The 20000-nt window shown below is 40.9% G+C and overlaps 37 non-coding genes across 37 annotated transcripts in view; all 37 read right to left on the bottom strand.

The window, feature by feature from the left end:
* LOC141339566 (5S ribosomal RNA) overlaps positions 1–10 on the bottom strand; it is a 119-nt gene extending 109 nt beyond the window's left edge. The window contains exon 1 of the ribosomal RNA XR_012356150.1: positions 1–10. This exon is cut by the window's left edge and continues 109 nt beyond it. This is a non-coding gene — a ribosomal RNA (5S ribosomal RNA).
* Positions 11–94: 84 nt separating this feature from the next.
* Positions 95–213, bottom strand: LOC141339924 (5S ribosomal RNA). The gene has a single exon (XR_012356492.1). It is a non-coding gene; the product is annotated as a 5S ribosomal RNA (ribosomal RNA).
* An 801-nt stretch (positions 214–1014) lies between these two features.
* On the bottom strand, positions 1015–1133 carry LOC141339565 (5S ribosomal RNA). Its single transcript, XR_012356149.1, has one exon. It is a non-coding gene; the product is annotated as a 5S ribosomal RNA (ribosomal RNA).
* Positions 1134–1217: 84 nt separating this feature from the next.
* Positions 1218–1336, bottom strand: LOC141339923 (5S ribosomal RNA). Its single transcript, XR_012356491.1, has one exon. It is a non-coding gene; the product is annotated as a 5S ribosomal RNA (ribosomal RNA).
* Positions 1337–2087: 751 nt separating this feature from the next.
* On the bottom strand, positions 2088–2206 carry LOC141339879 (5S ribosomal RNA). The gene has a single exon (XR_012356447.1). It is a non-coding gene; the product is annotated as a 5S ribosomal RNA (ribosomal RNA).
* An 84-nt stretch (positions 2207–2290) lies between these two features.
* Positions 2291–2409, bottom strand: LOC141339966 (5S ribosomal RNA). Its single transcript, XR_012356532.1, has one exon. It is a non-coding gene; the product is annotated as a 5S ribosomal RNA (ribosomal RNA).
* Positions 2410–3210: 801 nt separating this feature from the next.
* On the bottom strand, positions 3211–3329 carry LOC141339564 (5S ribosomal RNA). Its single transcript, XR_012356148.1, has one exon. It is a non-coding gene; the product is annotated as a 5S ribosomal RNA (ribosomal RNA).
* An 84-nt stretch (positions 3330–3413) lies between these two features.
* LOC141339922 (5S ribosomal RNA) lies at positions 3414–3532 on the bottom strand. The gene has a single exon (XR_012356490.1). It is a non-coding gene; the product is annotated as a 5S ribosomal RNA (ribosomal RNA).
* Positions 3533–4283: 751 nt separating this feature from the next.
* LOC141339878 (5S ribosomal RNA) lies at positions 4284–4402 on the bottom strand. The gene has a single exon (XR_012356446.1). It is a non-coding gene; the product is annotated as a 5S ribosomal RNA (ribosomal RNA).
* Positions 4403–4486: 84 nt separating this feature from the next.
* LOC141339965 (5S ribosomal RNA) lies at positions 4487–4605 on the bottom strand. The gene has a single exon (XR_012356531.1). It is a non-coding gene; the product is annotated as a 5S ribosomal RNA (ribosomal RNA).
* An 801-nt stretch (positions 4606–5406) lies between these two features.
* LOC141339562 (5S ribosomal RNA) lies at positions 5407–5525 on the bottom strand. The gene has a single exon (XR_012356145.1). It is a non-coding gene; the product is annotated as a 5S ribosomal RNA (ribosomal RNA).
* Positions 5526–5609: 84 nt separating this feature from the next.
* On the bottom strand, positions 5610–5728 carry LOC141339920 (5S ribosomal RNA). Its single transcript, XR_012356488.1, has one exon. It is a non-coding gene; the product is annotated as a 5S ribosomal RNA (ribosomal RNA).
* Positions 5729–6479: 751 nt separating this feature from the next.
* Positions 6480–6598, bottom strand: LOC141339876 (5S ribosomal RNA). The gene has a single exon (XR_012356445.1). It is a non-coding gene; the product is annotated as a 5S ribosomal RNA (ribosomal RNA).
* An 84-nt stretch (positions 6599–6682) lies between these two features.
* LOC141339964 (5S ribosomal RNA) lies at positions 6683–6801 on the bottom strand. The gene has a single exon (XR_012356530.1). It is a non-coding gene; the product is annotated as a 5S ribosomal RNA (ribosomal RNA).
* Positions 6802–7602: 801 nt separating this feature from the next.
* LOC141339561 (5S ribosomal RNA) lies at positions 7603–7721 on the bottom strand. Its single transcript, XR_012356144.1, has one exon. It is a non-coding gene; the product is annotated as a 5S ribosomal RNA (ribosomal RNA).
* Positions 7722–7805: 84 nt separating this feature from the next.
* Positions 7806–7924, bottom strand: LOC141339919 (5S ribosomal RNA). Its single transcript, XR_012356487.1, has one exon. It is a non-coding gene; the product is annotated as a 5S ribosomal RNA (ribosomal RNA).
* Positions 7925–8725: 801 nt separating this feature from the next.
* Positions 8726–8844, bottom strand: LOC141339760 (5S ribosomal RNA). The gene has a single exon (XR_012356333.1). It is a non-coding gene; the product is annotated as a 5S ribosomal RNA (ribosomal RNA).
* Positions 8845–8928: 84 nt separating this feature from the next.
* On the bottom strand, positions 8929–9047 carry LOC141339621 (5S ribosomal RNA). Its single transcript, XR_012356204.1, has one exon. It is a non-coding gene; the product is annotated as a 5S ribosomal RNA (ribosomal RNA).
* Positions 9048–9848: 801 nt separating this feature from the next.
* On the bottom strand, positions 9849–9967 carry LOC141339560 (5S ribosomal RNA). Its single transcript, XR_012356143.1, has one exon. It is a non-coding gene; the product is annotated as a 5S ribosomal RNA (ribosomal RNA).
* Positions 9968–10051: 84 nt separating this feature from the next.
* Positions 10052–10170, bottom strand: LOC141339827 (5S ribosomal RNA). Its single transcript, XR_012356396.1, has one exon. It is a non-coding gene; the product is annotated as a 5S ribosomal RNA (ribosomal RNA).
* An 801-nt stretch (positions 10171–10971) lies between these two features.
* Positions 10972–11090, bottom strand: LOC141339803 (5S ribosomal RNA). The gene has a single exon (XR_012356374.1). It is a non-coding gene; the product is annotated as a 5S ribosomal RNA (ribosomal RNA).
* An 84-nt stretch (positions 11091–11174) lies between these two features.
* On the bottom strand, positions 11175–11293 carry LOC141339558 (5S ribosomal RNA). Its single transcript, XR_012356142.1, has one exon. It is a non-coding gene; the product is annotated as a 5S ribosomal RNA (ribosomal RNA).
* Positions 11294–12094: 801 nt separating this feature from the next.
* LOC141339686 (5S ribosomal RNA) lies at positions 12095–12213 on the bottom strand. The gene has a single exon (XR_012356264.1). It is a non-coding gene; the product is annotated as a 5S ribosomal RNA (ribosomal RNA).
* An 84-nt stretch (positions 12214–12297) lies between these two features.
* LOC141339754 (5S ribosomal RNA) lies at positions 12298–12416 on the bottom strand. Its single transcript, XR_012356328.1, has one exon. It is a non-coding gene; the product is annotated as a 5S ribosomal RNA (ribosomal RNA).
* Positions 12417–13217: 801 nt separating this feature from the next.
* Positions 13218–13336, bottom strand: LOC141339685 (5S ribosomal RNA). Its single transcript, XR_012356263.1, has one exon. It is a non-coding gene; the product is annotated as a 5S ribosomal RNA (ribosomal RNA).
* An 84-nt stretch (positions 13337–13420) lies between these two features.
* Positions 13421–13539, bottom strand: LOC141339753 (5S ribosomal RNA). Its single transcript, XR_012356327.1, has one exon. It is a non-coding gene; the product is annotated as a 5S ribosomal RNA (ribosomal RNA).
* An 801-nt stretch (positions 13540–14340) lies between these two features.
* Positions 14341–14459, bottom strand: LOC141339391 (5S ribosomal RNA). The gene has a single exon (XR_012355988.1). It is a non-coding gene; the product is annotated as a 5S ribosomal RNA (ribosomal RNA).
* An 84-nt stretch (positions 14460–14543) lies between these two features.
* LOC141339853 (5S ribosomal RNA) lies at positions 14544–14662 on the bottom strand. Its single transcript, XR_012356422.1, has one exon. It is a non-coding gene; the product is annotated as a 5S ribosomal RNA (ribosomal RNA).
* An 801-nt stretch (positions 14663–15463) lies between these two features.
* Positions 15464–15582, bottom strand: LOC141339769 (5S ribosomal RNA). The gene has a single exon (XR_012356342.1). It is a non-coding gene; the product is annotated as a 5S ribosomal RNA (ribosomal RNA).
* Positions 15583–15666: 84 nt separating this feature from the next.
* LOC141339609 (5S ribosomal RNA) lies at positions 15667–15785 on the bottom strand. The gene has a single exon (XR_012356193.1). It is a non-coding gene; the product is annotated as a 5S ribosomal RNA (ribosomal RNA).
* An 801-nt stretch (positions 15786–16586) lies between these two features.
* Positions 16587–16705, bottom strand: LOC141339343 (5S ribosomal RNA). Its single transcript, XR_012355944.1, has one exon. It is a non-coding gene; the product is annotated as a 5S ribosomal RNA (ribosomal RNA).
* An 84-nt stretch (positions 16706–16789) lies between these two features.
* On the bottom strand, positions 16790–16908 carry LOC141339557 (5S ribosomal RNA). Its single transcript, XR_012356141.1, has one exon. It is a non-coding gene; the product is annotated as a 5S ribosomal RNA (ribosomal RNA).
* Positions 16909–17709: 801 nt separating this feature from the next.
* LOC141339684 (5S ribosomal RNA) lies at positions 17710–17828 on the bottom strand. The gene has a single exon (XR_012356262.1). It is a non-coding gene; the product is annotated as a 5S ribosomal RNA (ribosomal RNA).
* An 84-nt stretch (positions 17829–17912) lies between these two features.
* Positions 17913–18031, bottom strand: LOC141339598 (5S ribosomal RNA). Its single transcript, XR_012356182.1, has one exon. It is a non-coding gene; the product is annotated as a 5S ribosomal RNA (ribosomal RNA).
* Positions 18032–18832: 801 nt separating this feature from the next.
* LOC141339839 (5S ribosomal RNA) lies at positions 18833–18951 on the bottom strand. Its single transcript, XR_012356408.1, has one exon. It is a non-coding gene; the product is annotated as a 5S ribosomal RNA (ribosomal RNA).
* An 84-nt stretch (positions 18952–19035) lies between these two features.
* LOC141339382 (5S ribosomal RNA) lies at positions 19036–19154 on the bottom strand. The gene has a single exon (XR_012355981.1). It is a non-coding gene; the product is annotated as a 5S ribosomal RNA (ribosomal RNA).
* An 801-nt stretch (positions 19155–19955) lies between these two features.
* LOC141339954 (5S ribosomal RNA) overlaps positions 19956–20000 on the bottom strand; it is a 119-nt gene continuing 74 nt past the window's right edge. Inside the window, exon 1 of the ribosomal RNA XR_012356520.1 lies at positions 19956–20000. This exon is cut by the window's right edge and continues 74 nt beyond it. This is a non-coding gene — a ribosomal RNA (5S ribosomal RNA).

Below are 20000 nucleotides of genomic sequence, written 5' to 3'. Positions count from 1 at the left end.
GGCCATAAGCGACGGCTGCTCCAAAAAGTGGGCTATTTAAAGATCAGCCTCCGTAAAAGCCAGCATATTATATAAATAGTGAAGAAAAGGCAAAAGCTTACAGCACCTGGTATTCCCAGGCGGTCTCCCATCCAAGTACTAACCAGGCCCGACGCTGCTTAGCTTCCGAGATCAGAAGAGATCGGGCGCTCTCAGCGCGGTATGGCAATAAGCGAGGGCTGCTCCAAAAAGTGGGCTATTTAAAGATCAGCCTCCGTAAAAGCCAGCATATTATATAAATAGTGAAGAAAAGGCAAAAGCTTACAGCACCTGGTATTCCCAGGCGGTCTCCCATAAAAGTGTAACAATCGGCCTTATCAGCCGAGTTACAAGACTAAAATGGGGTCAGATTTAACTGTGAGAGATGACTAGTGGTTAAAAGAATGAGACATAAAAGAAAATTGGTTTAAATAGATTTGGTGTATTTACAAGGTTCACATAAAAGACTTTAAAACAACACGATAAAACTAGGTAAACTCTGTTAAAAGAATACAGTTCATTTGTCCATACCCTAAAAACAGGTAAACTCTGTTAAAAGAATACAGTTCATTTGTCCATACCCTAAAAACAGTCCAAGAACCCCAGTGTGTTGATAAGTCCAATGTGAGTGTCCACCAGTGTATATACAATCCACAGAAAGTGTAATCCAAAGTTTGCAGGTGGTGAATGGAAAGGTGAGCTCTAAAATTAGCAACTCCTCAATCCAACAGTTTGGCGACTGTCCTTTGTTTGTCATGCTGCTCTCTTATACAGTTGTACTTCCTGCTTCCTGTCATGTGTCTAGTCACATGACAGGCCAACCATCCATTTATTAAAGACACATACACTTAAAATGTTAAGAGTAATAAAATGGCCTAAAAAACATGTAAAACACTTAAAACTCTATAATACATGTAAATGATTGTAATAAATAGAGCGGTAAAACACGTCTTTCTAAAAGCCAGCATATTATATAAATAGTGAAGAAAAGGCAAAAGCTTACAGCACCTGGTATTCCCAGGCGGTCTCCCATCCAAGTACTAACCAGGCCCGACGCTGCTTAGCTTCCGAGATCAGACGAGATCGGGCGCTCTCAGCGCGGTATGGCCATAAGCGAGGGCTGCTCCAAAAAGTGGGCTATTTAAAGATCAGCCTCCGTAAAAGCCAGCATATTATATAAATAGTGAAGAAAAGGCAAAAGCTTACAGCACCTGGTATTCCCAGGCGGTCTCCCATCCAAGTACTAACCAGGCCCGACGCTGCTTAGCTTCCGAGATCAGAAGAGATCGGGCGCTCTCAGCGCGGTATGGCAATAAGCGAGGGCTGCTCCAAAAAGTGGGCTATTTAAAGATCAGCCTCCGTAAAAGCCAGCATATTATATAAATAGTGAAGAAAAGGCAAAAGCTTACAGCACCTGGTATTCCCAGGCGGTCTCCCATAAAAGTGTAACAATCGGCCTTATCAGCCGAGTTACAAGACTAAAATGGGGTCAGATTTAACTGTGAGAGATGACTAGTGGTTAAAAGAATGAGACATAAAAGAAAATTGGTTTAAATAGATTTGGTGTATTTACAAGGTTCACATAAAAGACTTTAAAACAACACGATAAAACTAGGTAAACTCTGTTAAAAGAATACAGTTCATTTGTCCATACCCTAAAAACAGTCCAAGAACCCCAGTGTGTTGATAAGTCCAATGTGAGTGTCCACCAGTGTATATACAATCCACAGAAAGTGTAATCCAAAGTTTGCAGGTGGTGAATGGAAAGGTGAGCTCTAAAATTAGCAACTCCTCAATCCAACAGTTTGGTGACTGTCCTTTGTTTGTCATGCTGCTCTCTTATACAGTTGTACTTCCTGCTTCCTGTCATGTGTCTAGTCACATGACAGGCCAACCATCCATTTATTAAAGACACATACACTTAAAATGTTAAGAGTAATAAAATTGCCTAAAAAACATGTAAAACACTTAAAACTCTATAATACATGTAAATGATTGTAATAAATAGAGCGGTAAAACACATCTTTCTAAAAGCCAGCATATTATATAAATAGTGAAGAAAAGGCAAAAGCTTACAGCACCTGGTATTCCCAGGCGGTCTCCCTTCCAAGTACTAACCAGGCCCGACGCTGCTTAGCTACCGAGATCAGACGAGATCGGGCGCTCTCAGCGCGGTATGGCCATAAGCGAGGGCTGCTCCAAAAAGTGGGCTATTTAAAGATCAGCCTCCGTAAAAGCCAGCATATTATATAAATAGTGAAGAAAAGGCAAAAGCTTACAGCACCTGGTATTCCCAGGCGGTCTCCAATCCAAGTACTAACCAGGCCCGACGCTGCTTAGCTTCCGAGATCAGACGAGATCGGGCGCTCTCAGCGCGGTATGGCCATAAGCGAGGGTTGCTCCAAAAAGTGGGCTATTTAAAGATCAGAATCCGTAAAAGCCAGCATATTATATAAATAGTGAAGAAAAGGCAAAAGCTTACAGCACCTGGTATTCCCAGGCGGTCTCCCAGAAAAGTGTAAAAATCAGCCTTATCAGCCGAGTTACAAGACTAAAATGGGGTCAGATTTAACTGTGAGAGATAACTAGTGGTTAAAAGAATGAGACATAAAAGAAAATTGGTTTAAATAGATTTGGTGTATTTACAAGGTTCACATAAAAGACTTTAAAACAACACGATAAAACTAGGTAAACTCTGTTAAAAGAATACAGTTCATTTGTCCATACCCTAAAAACAGGTAAACTCTGTTAAAAGAATACAGTTCATTTGTCCATACCCTAAAAACAGTCCAAGAACCCCAGTGTGTTGATAAGTCCAATGTGACTGTCCACCAGTGTATATACAATCCACAGAAAGTGTAATCCAAAGTTTGCAGGTGGTGAATGGAAAGGTGAGCTCTAAAATTAGCAACTCCTCAATCCAACAGTTTGGCGACTGTCCTTTGTTTGTCATGCTGCTCTCTTATACAGTTGTACTTCCTGCTTCCTGTCATGTGTCTAGTCACATGACAGGCCAACCATCCATTTATTAAAGACACATACACTTAAAATGTTAAGAGTAATAAAATGGCCTAAAAAACATGTAAAACACTTAAAACTCTATAATACATGTAAATGATTGTAATAAATAGAGCGGTAAAACACGTCTTTCTAAAAGCCAGCATATTATATAAATAGTGAAGAAAAGGCAAAAGCTTACAGCACCTGGTATTCCCAGGCGGTCTCCCATCCAAGTACTAACCAGGCCCGACGCTGCTTAGCTTCCGAGATCAGACGAGATCGGGCGCTCTCAGCGCGGTATGGCCATAAGCGAGGGCTGCTCCAAAAAGTGGGCTATTTAAAGATCAGCCTCCGTAAAAGCCAGCATATTATATAAATAGTGAAGAAAAGGCAAAAGCTTACAGCACCTGGTATTCCCAGGCGGTCTCCCATCCAAGTACTAACCAGGCCCGACGCTGCTTAGCTTCCGAGATCAGAAGAGATCGGGCGCTCTCAGCGCGGTATGGCAATAAGCGAGGGCTGCTCCAAAAAGTGGGCTATTTAAAGATCAGCCTCCGTAAAAGCCAGCATATTATATAAATAGTGAAGAAAAGGCAAAAGCTTACAGCACCTGGTATTCCCAGGCGGTCTCCCATAAAAGTGTAACAATCGGCCTTATCAGCCGAGTTACAAGACTAAAATGGGGTCAGATTTAACTGTGAGAGATGACTAGTGGTTAAAAGAATGAGACATAAAAGAAAATTGGTTTAAATAGATTTGGTGTATTTACAAGGTTCACATAAAAGACTTTAAAACAACACGATAAAACTAGGTAAACTCTGTTAAAAGAATACAGTTCATTTGTCCATACCCTAAAAACAGTCCAAGAACCCCAGTGTGTTGATAAGTCCAATGTGAGTGTCCACCAGTGTATATACAATCCACAGAAAGTGTAATCCAAAGTTTGCAGGTGGTGAATGGAAAGGTGAGCTCTAAAATTAGCAACTCCTCAATCCAACAGTTTGGTGACTGTCCTTTGTTTGTCATGCTGCTCTCTTATACAGTTGTACTTCCTGCTTCCTGTCATGTGTCTAGTCACATGACAGGCCAACCATCCATTTATTAAAGACACATACACTTAAAATGTTAAGAGTAATAAAATTGCCTAAAAAACATGTAAAACACTTAAAACTCTATAATACATGTAAATGATTGTAATAAATAGAGCGGTAAAACACATCTTTCTAAAAGCCAGCATATTATATAAATAGTGAAGAAAAGGCAAAAGCTTACAGCACCTGGTATTCCCAGGCGGTCTCCCTTCCAAGTACTAACCAGGCCCGACGCTGCTTAGCTACCGAGATCAGACGAGATCGGGCGCTCTCAGCGCGGTATGGCCATAAGCGAGGGCTGCTCCAAAAAGTGGGCTATTTAAAGATCAGCCTCCGTAAAAGCCAGCATATTATATAAATAGTGAAGAAAAGGCAAAAGCTTACAGCACCTGGTATTCCCAGGCGGTCTCCAATCCAAGTACTAACCAGGCCCGACGCTGCTTAGCTTCCGAGATCAGACGAGATCGGGCGCTCTCAGCGCGGTATGGCCATAAGCGAGGGTTGCTCCAAAAAGTGGGCTATTTAAAGATCAGAATCCGTAAAAGCCAGCATATTATATAAATAGTGAAGAAAAGGCAAAAGCTTACAGCACCTGGTATTCCCAGGCGGTCTCCCAGAAAAGTGTAAAAATCAGCCTTATCAGCCGAGTTACAAGACTAAAATGGGGTCAGATTTAACTGTGAGAGATAACTAGTGGTTAAAAGAATGAGACATAAAAGAAAATTGGTTTAAATAGATTTGGTGTATTTACAAGGTTCACATAAAAGACTTTAAAACAACACGATAAAACTAGGTAAACTCTGTTAAAAGAATACAGTTCATTTGTCCATACCCTAAAAACAGGTAAACTCTGTTAAAAGAATACAGTTCATTTGTCCATACCCTAAAAACAGTCCAAGAACCCCAGTGTGTTGATAAGTCCAATGTGACTGTCCACCAGTGTATATACAATCCACAGAAAGTGTAATCCAAAGTTTGCAGTTGGTGAATGGAAAGGTGAGCTCTAAAATTAGCAACTCCTCAATCCAACAGTTTGGTGACTGTCCTTTGTTTGTCATGCTGCTCTCTTATACAGTTGTACTTCCTGCTTCCTGTCATGTGTCTAGTCACATGACAGGCCAACCATCCATTTATTAAAGACACATACACTTAAAATGTTAAGAGTAATAAAATGGCCTAAAAAACATGTAAAACACTTAAAACTCTATAATACATGTAAATGATTGTAATAAATAGAGCGGTAAAACACGTCTTTCTAAAAGCCAGCATATTATATAAATAGTGAAGAAAAGGCAAAAGCTTACAGCACCTGGTATTCCCAGGCGGTCTCCCATCCAAGTACTAACCAGGCCCGACGCTGCTTAGCTTCCGAGATCAGACGAGATCGGGCGCTCTCAGCGCGGTATGGCCATAAGCGAGGGCTGCTCCAAAAAGTGGGCTATTTAAAGATCAGCCTCCGTAAAAGCCAGCATATTATATAAATAGTGAAGAAAAGGCAAAAGCTTACAGCACCTGGTATTCCCAGGCGGTCTCCCATCCAAGTACTAACCAGGCCCGACGCTGCTTAGCTTCCGAGATCAGAAGAGATCGGGCGCTCTCAGCGCGGTATGGCAATAAGCGAGGGCTGCTCCAAAAAGTGGGCTATTTAAAGATCAGCCTCCGTAAAAGCCAGCATATTATATAAATAGTGAAGAAAAGGCAAAAGCTTACAGCACCTGGTATTCCCAGGCGGTCTCCCATAAAAGTGTAACAATCGGCCTTATCAGCCGAGTTACAAGACTAAAATGGGGTCAGATTTAACTGTGAGAGATGACTAGTGGTTAAAAGAATGAGACATAAAAGAAAATTGGTTTAAATAGATTTGGTGTATTTACAAGGTTCACATAAAAGACTTTAAAACAACACGATAAAACTAGGTAAACTCTGTTAAAAGAATACAGTTCATTTGTCCATACCCTAAAAACAGTCCAAGAACCCCAGTGTGTTGATAAGTCCAATGTGAGTGTCCACCAGTGTATATACAATCCACAGAAAGTGTAATCCAAAGTTTGCAGGTGGTGAATGGAAAGGTGAGCTCTAAAATTAGCAACTCCTCAATCCAACAGTTTGGTGACTGTCCTTTGTTTGTCATGCTGCTCTCTTATACAGTTGTACTTCCTGCTTCCTGTCATGTGTCTAGTCACATGACAGGCCAACCATCCATTTATTAAAGACACATACACTTAAAATGTTAAGAGTAATAAAATTGCCTAAAAAACATGTAAAACACTTAAAACTCTATAATACATGTAAATGATTGTAATAAATAGAGCGGTAAAACACATCTTTCTAAAAGCCAGCATATTATATAAATAGTGAAGAAAAGGCAAAAGCTTACAGCACCTGGTATTCCCAGGCGGTCTCCCTTCCAAGTACTAACCAGGCCCGACGCTGCTTAGCTACCGAGATCAGACGAGATCGGGCGCTCTCAGCGCGGTATGGCCATAAGCGAGGGCTGCTCCAAAAAGTGGGCTATTTAAAGATCAGCCTCCGTAAAAGCCAGCATATTATATAAATAGTGAAGAAAAGGCAAAAGCTTACAGCACCTGGTATTCCCAGGCGGTCTCCAATCCAAGTACTAACCAGGCCCGACGCTGCTTAGCTTCCGAGATCAGACGAGATCGGGCGCTCTCAGCGCGGTATGGCCATAAGCGAGGGTTGCTCCAAAAAGTGGGCTATTTAAAGATCAGAATCCGTAAAAGCCAGCATATTATATAAATAGTGAAGAAAAGGCAAAAGCTTACAGCACCTGGTATTCCCAGGCGGTCTCCCAGAAAAGTGTAAAAATCAGCCTTATCAGCCGAGTTACAAGACTAAAATGGGGTCAGATTTAACTGTGAGAGATAACTAGTGGTTAAAAGAATGAGACATAAAAGAAAATTGGTTTAAATAGATTTGGTGTATTTACAAGGTTCACATAAAAGACTTTAAAACAACACGATAAAACTAGGTAAACTCTGTTAAAAGAATACAGTTCATTTGTCCATACCCTAAAAACAGGTAAACTCTGTTAAAAGAATACAGTTCATTTGTCCATACCCTAAAAACAGTCCAAGAACCCCAGTGTGTTGATAAGTCCAATGTGACTGTCCACCAGTGTATATACAATCCACAGAAAGTGTAATCCAAAGTTTGCAGTTGGTGAATGGAAAGGTGAGCTCTAAAATTAGCAACTCCTCAATCCAACAGTTTGGTGACTGTCCTTTGTTTGTCATGCTGCTCTCTTATACAGTTGTACTTCCTGCTTCCTGTCATGTGTCTAGTCACATGACAGGCCAACCATCCATTTATTAAAGACACATACACTTAAAATGTTAAGAGTAATAAAATGGCCTAAAAAACATGTAAAACACTTAAAACTCTATAATACATGTAAATGATTGTAATAAATAGAGCGGTAAAACACGTCTTTCTAAAAGCCAGCATATTATATAAATAGTGAAGAAAAGGCAAAAGCTTACAGCACCTGGTATTCCCAGGCGGTCTCCCATCCAAGTACTAACCAGGCCCGACGCTGCTTAGCTTCCGAGATCAGACGAGATCGGGCGCTCTCAGCGCGGTATGGCCATAAGCGAGGGCTGCTCCAAAAAGTGGGCTATTTAAAGATCAGCCTCCGTAAAAGCCAGCATATTATATAAATAGTGAAGAAAAGGCAAAAGCTTACAGCACCTGGTATTCCCAGGCGGTCTCCCATCCAAGTACTAACCAGGCCCGACGCTGCTTAGCTTCCGAGATCAGAAGAGATCGGGCGCTCTCAGCGCGGTATGGCAATAAGCGAGGGCTGCTCCAAAAAGTGGGCTATTTAAAGATCAGCCTCCGTAAAAGCCAGCATATTATATAAATAGTGAAGAAAAGGCAAAAGCTTACAGCACCTGGTATTCCCAGGCGGTCTCCCATAAAAGTGTAACAATCGGCCTTATCAGCCGAGTTACAAGACTAAAATGGGGTCAGATTTAACTGTGAGAGATGACTAGTGGTTAAAAGAATGAGACATAAAAGAAAATTGGTTTAAATAGATTTGGTGTATTTACAAGGTTCACATAAAAGACTTTAAAACAACACTATAAAACTAGGTAAACTCTGTTAAAAGAATACAGTTCATTTGTCCATACCCTAAAAACAGGTAAACTCTGTTAAAAGAATACAGTTCATTTGTCCATACCCTAAAAACAGTCCAAGAACCCCAGTGTGTTGATAAGTCCAATGTGAGTGTCCACCAGTGTATATACAATCCACAGAAAGTGTAATCCAAAGTTTGCAGGTGGTGAATGGAAAGGTGAGCTCTAAAATTAGCAACTCCTCAATCCAACAGTTTGGTGACTGTCCTTTGTTTGTCATGCTGCTCTCTTATACAGTTGTACTTCCTGCTTCCTGTCATGTGTCTAGTCACATGACAGGCCAACCATCCATTTATTAAAGACACATACACTTAAAATGTTAAGAGTAATAAAATGGCCTAAAAAACATGTAAAACACTTAAAACTCTATAATACATGTAAATGATTGTAATAAATAGAGCGGTAAAACACGTCTTTCTAAAAGCCAGCATATTATATAAATAGTGAAGAAAAGGCAAAAGCTTACAGCACCTGGTATTCCCCGGCGGTCTCCCATCCAAGTACTAACCAGGCCCGACGCTGCTTAGCTTCCGAGATCAGACGAGATCGGGCGCTCTCAGCGCGGTATGGCCATAAGCGAGGGCTGCTCCAAAAAGTGGGCTATTTAAAGATCAGCCTCCGTAAAAGCCAGCATATTATATAAATAGTGAAGAAAAGGCAAAAGCTTACAGCACCTGGTATTCCCAGGCGGTCTCCCATCCAAGTACTAACCAGGCCCGACGCTGCTTAGCTTCCGAGATCAGACGAGATCGGGTGCTCTCAGCGCGGTATGGCCATAAGCGAGGGCTGCTCCAAAAAGTGGGCTATTTAAAGATCAGCCTCCGTAAAAGCCAGCATATTATATAAATAGTGAAGAAAAGGCAAAAGCTTACAGCACCTGGTATTCCCAGGCGGTCTCCCATAAAAGTGTAACAATCGGCCTTATCAGCCGAGTTACAAGACTAAAATGGGGTCAGATTTAACTGTGAGAGATGACTAGTGGTTAAAAGAATGAGACATAAAAGAAAATTGGTTTAAATAGATTTGGTGTATTTAAAAGGTTCACATAAAAGACTTTAAAACAACACGATAAAACTAGGTAAACTCTGTTAAAAGAATACAGTTCATTTGTCCATACCCTAAAAACAGGTAAACTCTGTTAAAAGAATACAGTTCATTTGTCCATACCCTAAAAACAGTCCAAGAACCCCAGTGTGTTGATAAGTCCAATGTGAGTGTCCACCAGTGTATATACAATCCACAGAAAGTGTAATCCAAAGTTTGCAGGTGGTGAATGGAAAGGTGAGCTCTAAAATTAGCAACTCCTCAATCCAACAGTTTGGTGACTGTCCTTTGTTTGTCATGCTGCTCTCTTATACAGTTGTACTTCCTGCTTCCTGTCATGTGTCTAGTCACATGACAGGCCAACCATCCATTTATTAAAGACACATACACTTAAAATGTTAAGAGTAATAAAATGGCCTGAAAAACATGTAAAACACTTAAAACTCTATAATACATGTAAATGATTGTAATAAATAGAGCGGTAAAACACGTCTTTCTAAAAGCCAGCATATTATATAAATAGTGAAGAAAAGGCAAAAGCTTACAGCACCTGGTATTCCCAGGCGGTCTCCCATCCAAGTACTAACCAGGCCCGACGCTGCTTAGCTTCCGAGATCAGACGAGATCGGGCGCTCTCAGCGCGGTATGGCCATAAGCGAGGGATGCTCCAAAAAGTGGGCTATTTAAAAATCAACCTCCGTAAAACCCAGCATATTATATAAATAGTGAAGAAAAGGCAAAAGCTTACAGCACCTGGTATTCCCAGGCGGTCTCCCATCCAAGTACTAAGCAGGCCCGACGCTGCTTAGCTTCCGAGATCAGACGAGATCGGGCGCTCTCAGCGCGGTATGGCCATAAGCGAGGGCTGCTCCAAAAAGTGGGCTATTTAAAGATCAGCCTCCGTAAAAGCCAGCATATTATATAAATAGTGAAGAAAAGGCAAAAGCTTACAGCACCTGGTATTCCCAGGCGGTCTCCCGTAAAAGTGTAACAATCGGCCTTATCAGCCGAGTTACAAGACTAAAATGGGGTCAGATTTAACTGTGAGAGATGACTAGTGGTTAAAAGAATGAGACATAAAAGAAAATTGGTTTAAATAGATTTGGTGTATTTACAAGGTTCACATAAAAGACTTTAAAACAACACGATAAAACTAGGTAAACTCTGTTAAAAGAATACAGTTCATTTGTCCATACCCTAAAAACAGGTAAACTCTGTTAAAAGAATACAGTTCATTTGTCCATACCCTAAAAACAGTCCAAGAACCCCAGTGTGTTTATAAGTCCAATGTGAGTGTCCACCAGTGTATATACAATCCACAGAAAGTGTAATCCAAAGTTTGCAGTTGGTGAATGGAAAGGTGAGCTCTAAAATTAGCAACTCCTCAATCCAACAGTTTGGTGACTGTCCTTTGTTTGTCATGCTGCTCTCTTATACAGTTGTACTTCCTGCTTCCTGTCATGTGTCTAGTCACATGACAGGCCAACCATCCATTTATTAAAGACACATACACTTAAAATGTTAAGAGTAATAAAATGGCCTAAAAAACATGTAAAACACTTAAAACTCTATAATACATGTAAATGATTGTAATAAATAGAGCGGTAAAACACGTCTTTCTAAAAGCCAGCATATTATATAAATAGTGAAGAAAAGGCAAAAGCTTACAGCACCTGGTATTCCAGGGCGGTCTCCCATCCAAGTACTAACCTGGCCCGACGCTGCTTAGCTTCCGAGATCAGACGAGATCGGGCGCTCTCAGCGCGGTATGGCCATAAGCGAGGGCTGCTCCAAAAAGTGGGCTATTTAAAGATCAGCCTCCGTAAAAGCCAGCATATTGTATACATAGTGAAGAAAAGGCAAAAGCTTACAGCACCTGGTATTCCCAGGCGGTCTCCCATCCAAGTACTAACCAGGCCCGACGCTGCTTAGCTTCCGAGATCAGACGAGATCGGGCGCTCTCAGCGCGGTATGGCCATAAGCGAGGGCTGCTCCAAAAAGTGGGCTATTTAAAGATCAGCCTCCGTAAAAGCCAGCATATTATATAAATAGTGAAGAAAAGGCAAAAGCTTACAGCACCTGGTATTCCCAGGCGGTCTCCCGTAAAAGTGTAACAATCGGCCTTATCAGCCGAGTTACAAGACTAAAATGGGGTCAGATTTAACTGTGAGAGATGACTAGTGGTTAAAAGAATGAGACATAAAAGAAAATTGGTTTAAATAGATTTGGTGTATTTACAAGGTTCACATAAAAGACTTTAAAACAACACGATAAAACTAGGTAAACTCTGTTAAAAGAATACAGTTCATTTGTCCATACCCTAAAAACAGGTAAACTCTGTTAAAAGAATACAGTTCATTTGTCCATACCCTAAAAACAGTCCAAGAACCCCAGTGTGTTGATAAGTCCAATGTGAGTGTCCACCAGTGTATATACAATCCACAGAAAGTGTAATCCAAAGTTTGCAGGTGGTGAATGGAAAGGTGAGCTCTAAAATTAGCAACTCCTCAATCCAACAGTTTGGTGACTGTCCTTTGTTTGTCATGCTGCTCTCTTATACAGTTGTACTTCCTGCTTCCTGTCATGTGTCTAGTCACATGACAGGCCAACCATCCATTTATTAAAGACACATACACTTAAAATGTTAAGAGTAATAAAATGGCCTAAAAAACATGTAAAACACTTAAAACTCTATAATACATGTAAATGATTGTAATAAATAGAGCGGTAAAACACGTCTTTCTAAAAGCCAGCATATTATATAAATAGTGAAGAAAAGGCAAAAGCTTACAGCACCTGATATTCCCAGGCGGTCTCCCATCCAAGTACTAACCAGGCCCGACGCTGCTTAGCTTCCGAGATCAGACGAGATCGGGCGCTCTCAGCGCGGTATGGCCATAAGCGAGGGCTGCTCCAAAAAGTGGGCTATTTAAAGATCAGCCTCCGTAAAAGCCAGCATATTGTATAAATGGTGAAGAAAAGGCAAAAGCTTACAGCACCTGGTATTCCCAGGCGGTCTCCCATCCAAGTACTAACCAGGCCCGACGCTGCTTAGCTTCCGAGATCAGACGAGATCGGGCGCTCTCAGCGCGATATGGCCATAAGCGAGGGCTGCTCCAAAAAGTGGGCTATTTAAAGATCAGCCTCCGTAAAAGCCAGCATATTATATAAATAGTGAAGAAAAGGCAAAAGCTTACAGCACCTGGTATTCCCAGGCGGTCTCCCGTAAAAGTGTAACAATCGGCCTTATCAGCCGAGTTACAAGACTAAAATGGGGTCAGATTTAACTGTGAGAGATGACTAGTGGTTAAAAGAATGAGACATAAAAGAAAATTGGTTTAAATAGATTTGGTGTATTTACAAGGTTCACATAAAAGACTTTAAAACAACACGATAAAACTAGGTAAACTCTGTTAAAAGAATACAGTTCATTTGTCCATACCCTAAAAACAGGTAAACTCTGTTAAAAGAATACAGTTCATTTGTCCATACCCTAAAAACAGTCCAAGAACCCCAGTGTGTTGATAAGTCCAATGTGAGTGTCCACCAGTGTATATACAATCCACAGAAAGTGTAATCCAAAGTTTGCAGGTGGTGAATGGAAAGGTGAGCTCTAAAATTAGCAACTCCTCAATCCAACAGTTTGGTGACTGTCCTTTGTTTGTCATGCTGCTCTCTTATACAGTTGTACTTCCTGCTTCCTGTCATGTGTCTAGTCACATGACAGGCCAACCATCCATTTATTAAAGACACATACACTTAAAATGTTAAGAGTAATAAAATGGCCTAAAAAACATGTAAAACACTTAAAACTCTATAATACATGTAAATGATTGTAATAAATAGAGCGGTAAAACACGTCTTTCTAAAAGCCAGCATATTATATAAATAGTGAAGAAAAGGCAAAAGCTTACAGCACCTGATATTCCCAGGCGGTCTCCCATCCAAGTACTAACCAGGCCCGACGCTGCTTAGCTTCCGAGATCAGACGAGATCGGGCGCTCTCAGCGCGGTATGGCCATAAGCGAGGGCTGCTCCAAAAAGTGGGCTATTTAAAGATCAGCCTCCGTAAAAGCCAGCATATTGTATAAATGGTGAAGAAAAGGCAAAAGCTTACAGCACCTGGTATTCCCAGGCGGTCTCCCATCCAAGTACTAACCAGGCCCGACGCTGCTTAGCTTCCGAGATCAGACGAGATCGGGCGCTCTCAGCGCGATATGGCCATAAGCGAGGGCTGCTCCAAAAAGTGGGCTATTTAAAGATCAGCCTCCGTAAAAGCCAGCATATTATATAAATAGTGAAGAAAAGGCAAAAGCTTACAGCAACTGGTATTCCCAGGCGGTCTCCCGTAAAAGTGTAACAATCGGCCTTATCAGCCGAGTTACAAGACTAAAATGGGGTCAGATTTAACTGTGAGAGATGACTAGTGGTTAAAAGAATGAGACATAAAAGAAAATTGGTTTAAATAGATTTGGTGTATTTACAAGGTTCACATAAAAGACTTTAAAACAGCACGATAAAACTAGGTAAACTCTGTTAAAAGAATACAGTTCATTTGTCCATACCCTAAAAACAGGTAAACTCTGTTAAAAGAATACAGTTCATTTGTCCATACCCTAAAAACAGTCCAAGAACCCCAGTGTGTTGATAAGTCCAATGTGAGTGTCCACCAGTGTATATACAATCCACAGAAAGTGTAATCCAAAGTTTGCAGGTGGTGAATGGAAAGGTGAGCTCTAAAATTAGCAACTCCTCAATCCAACAGTTTGGTGACTGTCCTTTGTTTGTCATGCTGCTCTCTTATACAGTTGTACTTCCTGCTTCCTGTCATGTGTCTAGTCACATGACAGGCCAACCATCCATTTATTAAAGACACATACACTTAAAATGTTAAGAGTAATAAAATGGCCTAAAAAACATGTAAAACACTTAAAACTCTATAATACATGTAAATGATTGTAATAAATAGAGCGGTAAAACACGTCTTTCTAAAAGCCAGCATATTATATAAATAGTGAAGAAAAGGCAAAAGCTTACAGCACCTGGTATTCCCAGGCGGTCTCCTATCCAAGTACTAACCAGGCCCGACGCTGTTTAGCTTCCGAGATCAGAAGAGATCGGGCGCTCTCAGCGCGGTATGGCCATAAGCGAGGGCTGCTCCAAAAAGTGGGCTATTTAAAGATCAGCCTCCGTAAAAGCCAGCATATTATATAAATAGTGAAGAAAAGGCAAAAGCTTACAGCACCTGGTATTCCCAGGCGGTCTCCCATCCAAGTACTAACCAGGCCCGACGCTGCTTAACTTCCGAGATCAGAAGAGATCGGGCGCTCTCAGCGCGGTATGGCAATAAGCGAGGGCTGCTCCAAAAAGTGGGCTATTTAAAGATCAGCCTCCGTAAAAGCCAGCATATTATATAAATAGTGAAGAAAAGGCAAAAGCTTACAGCACCTGGTATTCCCAGGCGGTCTCCCATAAAAGTGTAACAATCGGCCTTATCAGCCGAGTTACAAGACTAAAATGGGGTCAGATTTAACTGTGAGAGATGACTAGTGGTTAAAAGAATGAGACATAAAAGAAAATTGGTTTAAATAGATTTGGTGTATTTACAAGGTTCACATAAAAGACTTTAAAACAACACTATAAAACTAGGTAAACTCTGTTAAAAGAATACAGTTCATTTGTCCATACCCTAAAAACAGGTAAACTCTGTTAAAAGAATACAGTTCATTTGTCCATACCCTAAAAACAGTCCAAGAACCCCAGTGTGTTGATAAGTCCAATGTGAGTGTCCACCAGTGTATATACAATCCACAGAAAGTGTAATCCAAAGTTTGCAGGTGGTGAATGGAAAGGTGAGCTCTAAAATTAGCAACTCCTCAATCCAACAGTTTGGTGACTGTCCTTTGTTTGTCATGCTGCTCTCTTATACAGTTGTACTTCCTGCTTCCTGTCATGTGTCTAGTCACATGACAGGCCAACCATCCATTTATTAAAGACACATACACTTAAAATGTTAAGAGTAATAAAATGGCCTAAAAAACATGTAAAACACTTAAAACTCTATAATACATGTAAATGATTGTAATAAATAGAGCGGTAAAACACGTCTTTCTAAAAGCCAGCATATTATATAAATAGTGAAGAAAAGGCAAAAGCTTACAGCACCTGGTATTCCCAGGCGGTCTCCCATCCAAGTACTAACCAGGCCCGACGCTGCTTAGCTTTCGAGATCAGACGAGATCGGGCGCTCTCAGCGCGGTATGGCCATAAGCGAGGGCTGCTCCAAAAAGTGGGCTATTTAAAGATCAGCCTCCGTAAAAGCCAGCATATTATATAAATAGTGAAGAAAAGGCAAAAGCTTACAGCACCTGGTATTCCCAGGCGGTCTCCCATCCAAGTACTAACCAGGCCCGACGCTGCTTAGCTTCCGAGATCAGACGAGATCGGGTGCTCTCAGCGCGGTATGGCCATAAGCGAGGGCTGCTCCAAAAAGTGGGCTATTTAAAGATCAGCCTCCGTAAAAGCCAGCATATTATATAAATAGTGAAGAAAAGGCAAAAGCTTACAGCACCTGGTATTCCCAGGCGGTCTCCCGTAAAAGTGTAACAATCGGCCTTATCAGCCGAGTTACAAGACTAAAATGGGGTCAGATTTAACTGTGAGAGATGACTAGTGGTTAAAAGAATGAGACATAAAAGAAAATTGGTTTAAATAGATTTGGTGTATTTAAAAGGTTCACATAAAAGACTTTAAAACAACACGATAAAACTAGGTAAACTCTGTTAAAAGAATACAGTTCATTTGTCCATACCCTAAAAACAGGTAAACTCTGTTAAAAGAATACAGTTCATTTGTCCATACCCTAAAAACAGTCCAAGAACCCCAGTGTGTTGATAAGTCCAATGTGACTGTCCACCAGTGTATATACAATCCACAGAAAGTGTAATCCAAAGTTTGCAGGTGGTGAATGGAAAGGTGAGCTCTAAAATTAGCAACTCCTCAATCCAACAGTTTGGTGACTGTCCTTTGTTTGTCATGCTGCTCTCTTATACAGTTGTACTTCCTGCTTCCTGTCATGTGTCTAGTCACATTACAGGCCAACCATCCATTTATTAAAGACACATACACTTAAAATGTTAAGAGTAATAAAATGGCCTGAAAAACATGTAAAACACTTAAAACTCTATAATACATGTAAATGATTGTAATAAATAGAGCGGTAAAACACGTCTTTCTAAAAGCCAGCATATTATATAAATAGTGAAGAAAAGGCAAAAGCTTACAGCACCTGGTATTCCCAGGCGGTCTCCCATCCAAGTACTAACCTGGCCCGACGCTGCTTAGCTTCCGAGATCAGACGAGATCGGGCGCTCTCAGCGCGGTATGGCCATAAGCGAGGGCTGCTCCAAAAAGTGGGCTATTTAAAGATCAGCCTCCGTAAAAGCCAGCATATTGTATACATAGTGAAGAAAAGGCAAAAGCTTACAGCACCTGGTATTCCCAGGCGGTCTCCCATCCAAGTACTAACCAGGCCCGACGCTGCTTAGCTTCCGAGATCAGACGAGATCGGGCGCTCTCAGCGCGGTATGGCCATAAGCGAGGGCTGCTCCAAAAAGTGGGCTATTTAAAGATCAGCCTCCGTAAAAGCCAGCATATTATATAAATAGTGAAGAAAAGGCAAAAGCTTACAGCACCTGGTATTCCCAGGCGGTCTCCCATAAAAGTGTAACAATCGGCCTTATCAGCCGAGTTACAAGACTAAAATGGGGTCAGATTTAACTGTGAGAGATGACTAGTGGTTAAAAGAATGAGACATAAAAGAAAATTGGTTTAAATAGATTTGGTGTATTTACAAGGTTCACATAAAAGACTTTAAAACAACACGATAAAACTAGGTAAACTCTGTTAAAAGAATACAGTTCATTTGTCCATACCCTAAAAACAGGTAAACTCTGTTAAAAGAATACAGTTCATTTGTCCATACCCTAAAAACAGTCCAAGAACCCCAGTGTGTTGATAAGTCCAATGTGAGTGTCCACCAGTGTATATACAATCCACAGAAAGTGTAATCCAAAGTTTGCAGGTGGTGAATGGAAAGGTGAGCTCTAAAATTAGCAACTCCTCAATCCAACAGTTTGGTGACTGTCCTTTGTTTGTCATGCTGCTCTCTTATACAGTTGTACTTCCTGCTTCCTGTCATGTGTCTAGTCACATGACAGGCCAACCATCCATTTATTAAAGACACATACACTTAAAATGTTAAGAGTAATAAAATGGCCTAAAAAACATGTAAAACACTTAAAACTCTATAATACATGTAAATGATTGTAATAAATAGAGCGGTAAAACACGTCTTTCTAAAAGCCAGCATATTATTTAAATAGTGAAGAAAAGGCAAAAGCTTACAGCACCTGATATTCCCAGGCGGTCTCCCATCCAAGTACTAACCAGGCCCGACGCTGCTTAGCTTCCGAGATCAGACGAGATCGGGCGCTCTCAGCGCGGTATGGCCATAAGCGAGGGCTGCTCCAAAAAGTGGGCTATTTAAAGATCAGCCTCCGTAAAAGCCAGCATATTGTATAAATGGTGAAGAAAAGGCAAAAGCTTACAGCACCTGGTATTCCCAGGCGGTCTCCCATCCAAGTACTAACCAGGCCCGACGCTGCTTAGCTTCCGAGATCAGACGAGATCGGGTGCTCTCAGCGCGGTATGGCCATAAGCGAGGGCTGCTCCAAAAAGTGGGCTATTTAAAGATCAGCCTCCGTAAAAGCCAGCATATTATATAAATAGTGAAGAAAAGGCAAAAGCTTACAGCACCTGGTATTCCCAGGCGGTCTCCCATAAAAGTGTAACAATCGGCCTTATCAGCCGAGTTACAAGACTAAAATGGGGTCAGATTTAACTGTGAGAGATGACTAGTGGTTAAAAGAATGAGACATAAAAGAAAATTGGTTTAAATAGATTTGGTGTATTTAAAAGGTTCACATAAAAGACTTTAAAACAACACGATAAAACTAGGTAAACTCTGTTAAAAGAATACAGTTCATTTGTCCATACCCTAAAAACAGGTAAACTCTGTTAAAAGAATACAGTTCATTTGTCCATACCCTAAAAACAGTCCAAGAACCCCAGTGTGTTGATAAGTCCAATGTGAGTGTCCACCAGTGTATATACAATCCACAGAAAGTGTAATCCAAAGTTTGCAGGTGGTGAATGGAAAGGTGAGCTCTAAAATTAGCAACTCCTCAATCCAACAGTTTGGTGACTGTCCTTTGTTTGTCATGCTGCTCTCTTATACAGTTGTACTTCCTGCTTCCTGTCATGTGTCTAGTCACATGACAGGCCAACCATCCATTTATTAAAGACACATACACTTAAAATGTTAAGAGTAATAAAATGGCCTGAAAAACATGTAAAACACTTAAAACTCTATAATACATGTAAATGATTGTAATAAATAGAGCGGTAAAACACGTCTTTCTAAAAGCCAGCATATTATATAAATAGTGAAGAAAAGGCAAAAGCTTACAGCACCTGGTATTCCCAGGCGGTCTCCCATCCAAGTACTAACCAGGCCCGACGCTGCTTAGCTTCCGAGATCAGACAAGATCGGGCGCTCTCAGCGCGGTATGGCCATAAGCGAGGGATGCTTCAAAAAGTGGGCTATTTAAAAATCAACCTCCGTAAAACCCAGCATATTATATAAATAGTGAAGAAAAGGCAAAAGCTTACAGCACCTGGTATTCCCAGGCGGTCTCCCATCCAAGTACTAAGTTGGCCCGACGCTGCTTAGCTTCCGAGATCAGACGAGATCGGGCGCTCTCAGCGCGGTATGGCCATAAGCGAGGGCTGCTCCAAAAAGTGGGCTATTTAAAGATCAGCCTCCGTAAAAGCCAGCATATTATATAAATAGTGAAGAAAAGGCAAAAGCTTACAGCACCTGGTATTCCCAGGCGGTCTCCCGTAAAAGTGTAACAATCGGCCTTATCAGCCGAGTTACAAGACTAAAATGGGGTCAGATTTAACTGTGAGAGATGACTAGTGGTTAAAAGAATGAGACATAAAAGAAAATTGGTTTAAATAGATTTGGTGTATTTACAAGGTTCACATAAAAGACTTTAAAACAACACGATAAAACTAGGTAAACTCTGTTAAAAGAATACAGTTCATTTGTCCATACCCTAAAAACAGGTAAACTCTGTTAAAAGAATACAGTTCATTTGTCCATACCCTAAAAACAGTCCAAGAACCCCAGTGTGTTGATAAGTCCAATGTGAGTGTCCACCAGTGTATATACAATCCACAGAAAGTGTAATCCAAAGTTTGCAGTTGGTGAATGGAAAGGTGAGCTCTAAAATTAGCAACTCCTCAATCCAACAGTTTGGTGACTGTCCTTTGTTTGTCATGCTGCTCTCTTATACAGTTGTACTTCCTGCTTCCTGTCATGTGTCTAGTCACATGACAGGCCAACCATCCATTTATTAAAGACACATACACTTAAAATGTTAAGAGTAATAAAATGGCCTAAAAAACATGTAAAACACTTAAAACTCTATAATACATGTAAATGATTGTAATAAATAGAGCGGTAAAACACGTCTTTCTAAAAGCCAGCATATTATATAAATAGTGAAGAAAAGGCAAAAGCTTACAGCACCTGGTATTCCCAGGCGGTCTCCTATCCAAGTAC

The sequence above is a fragment of the Garra rufa genome, chromosome 7, assembly GCF_049309525.1.
Source record: "Garra rufa chromosome 7, GarRuf1.0, whole genome shotgun sequence".
NCBI classification, from domain to species: domain Eukaryota; kingdom Metazoa; phylum Chordata; class Actinopteri; order Cypriniformes; family Cyprinidae; genus Garra; species Garra rufa.
Note: the sequence above shows the minus strand (reverse complement) of the source record. Positions and strands in the feature narration are given on the sequence as shown.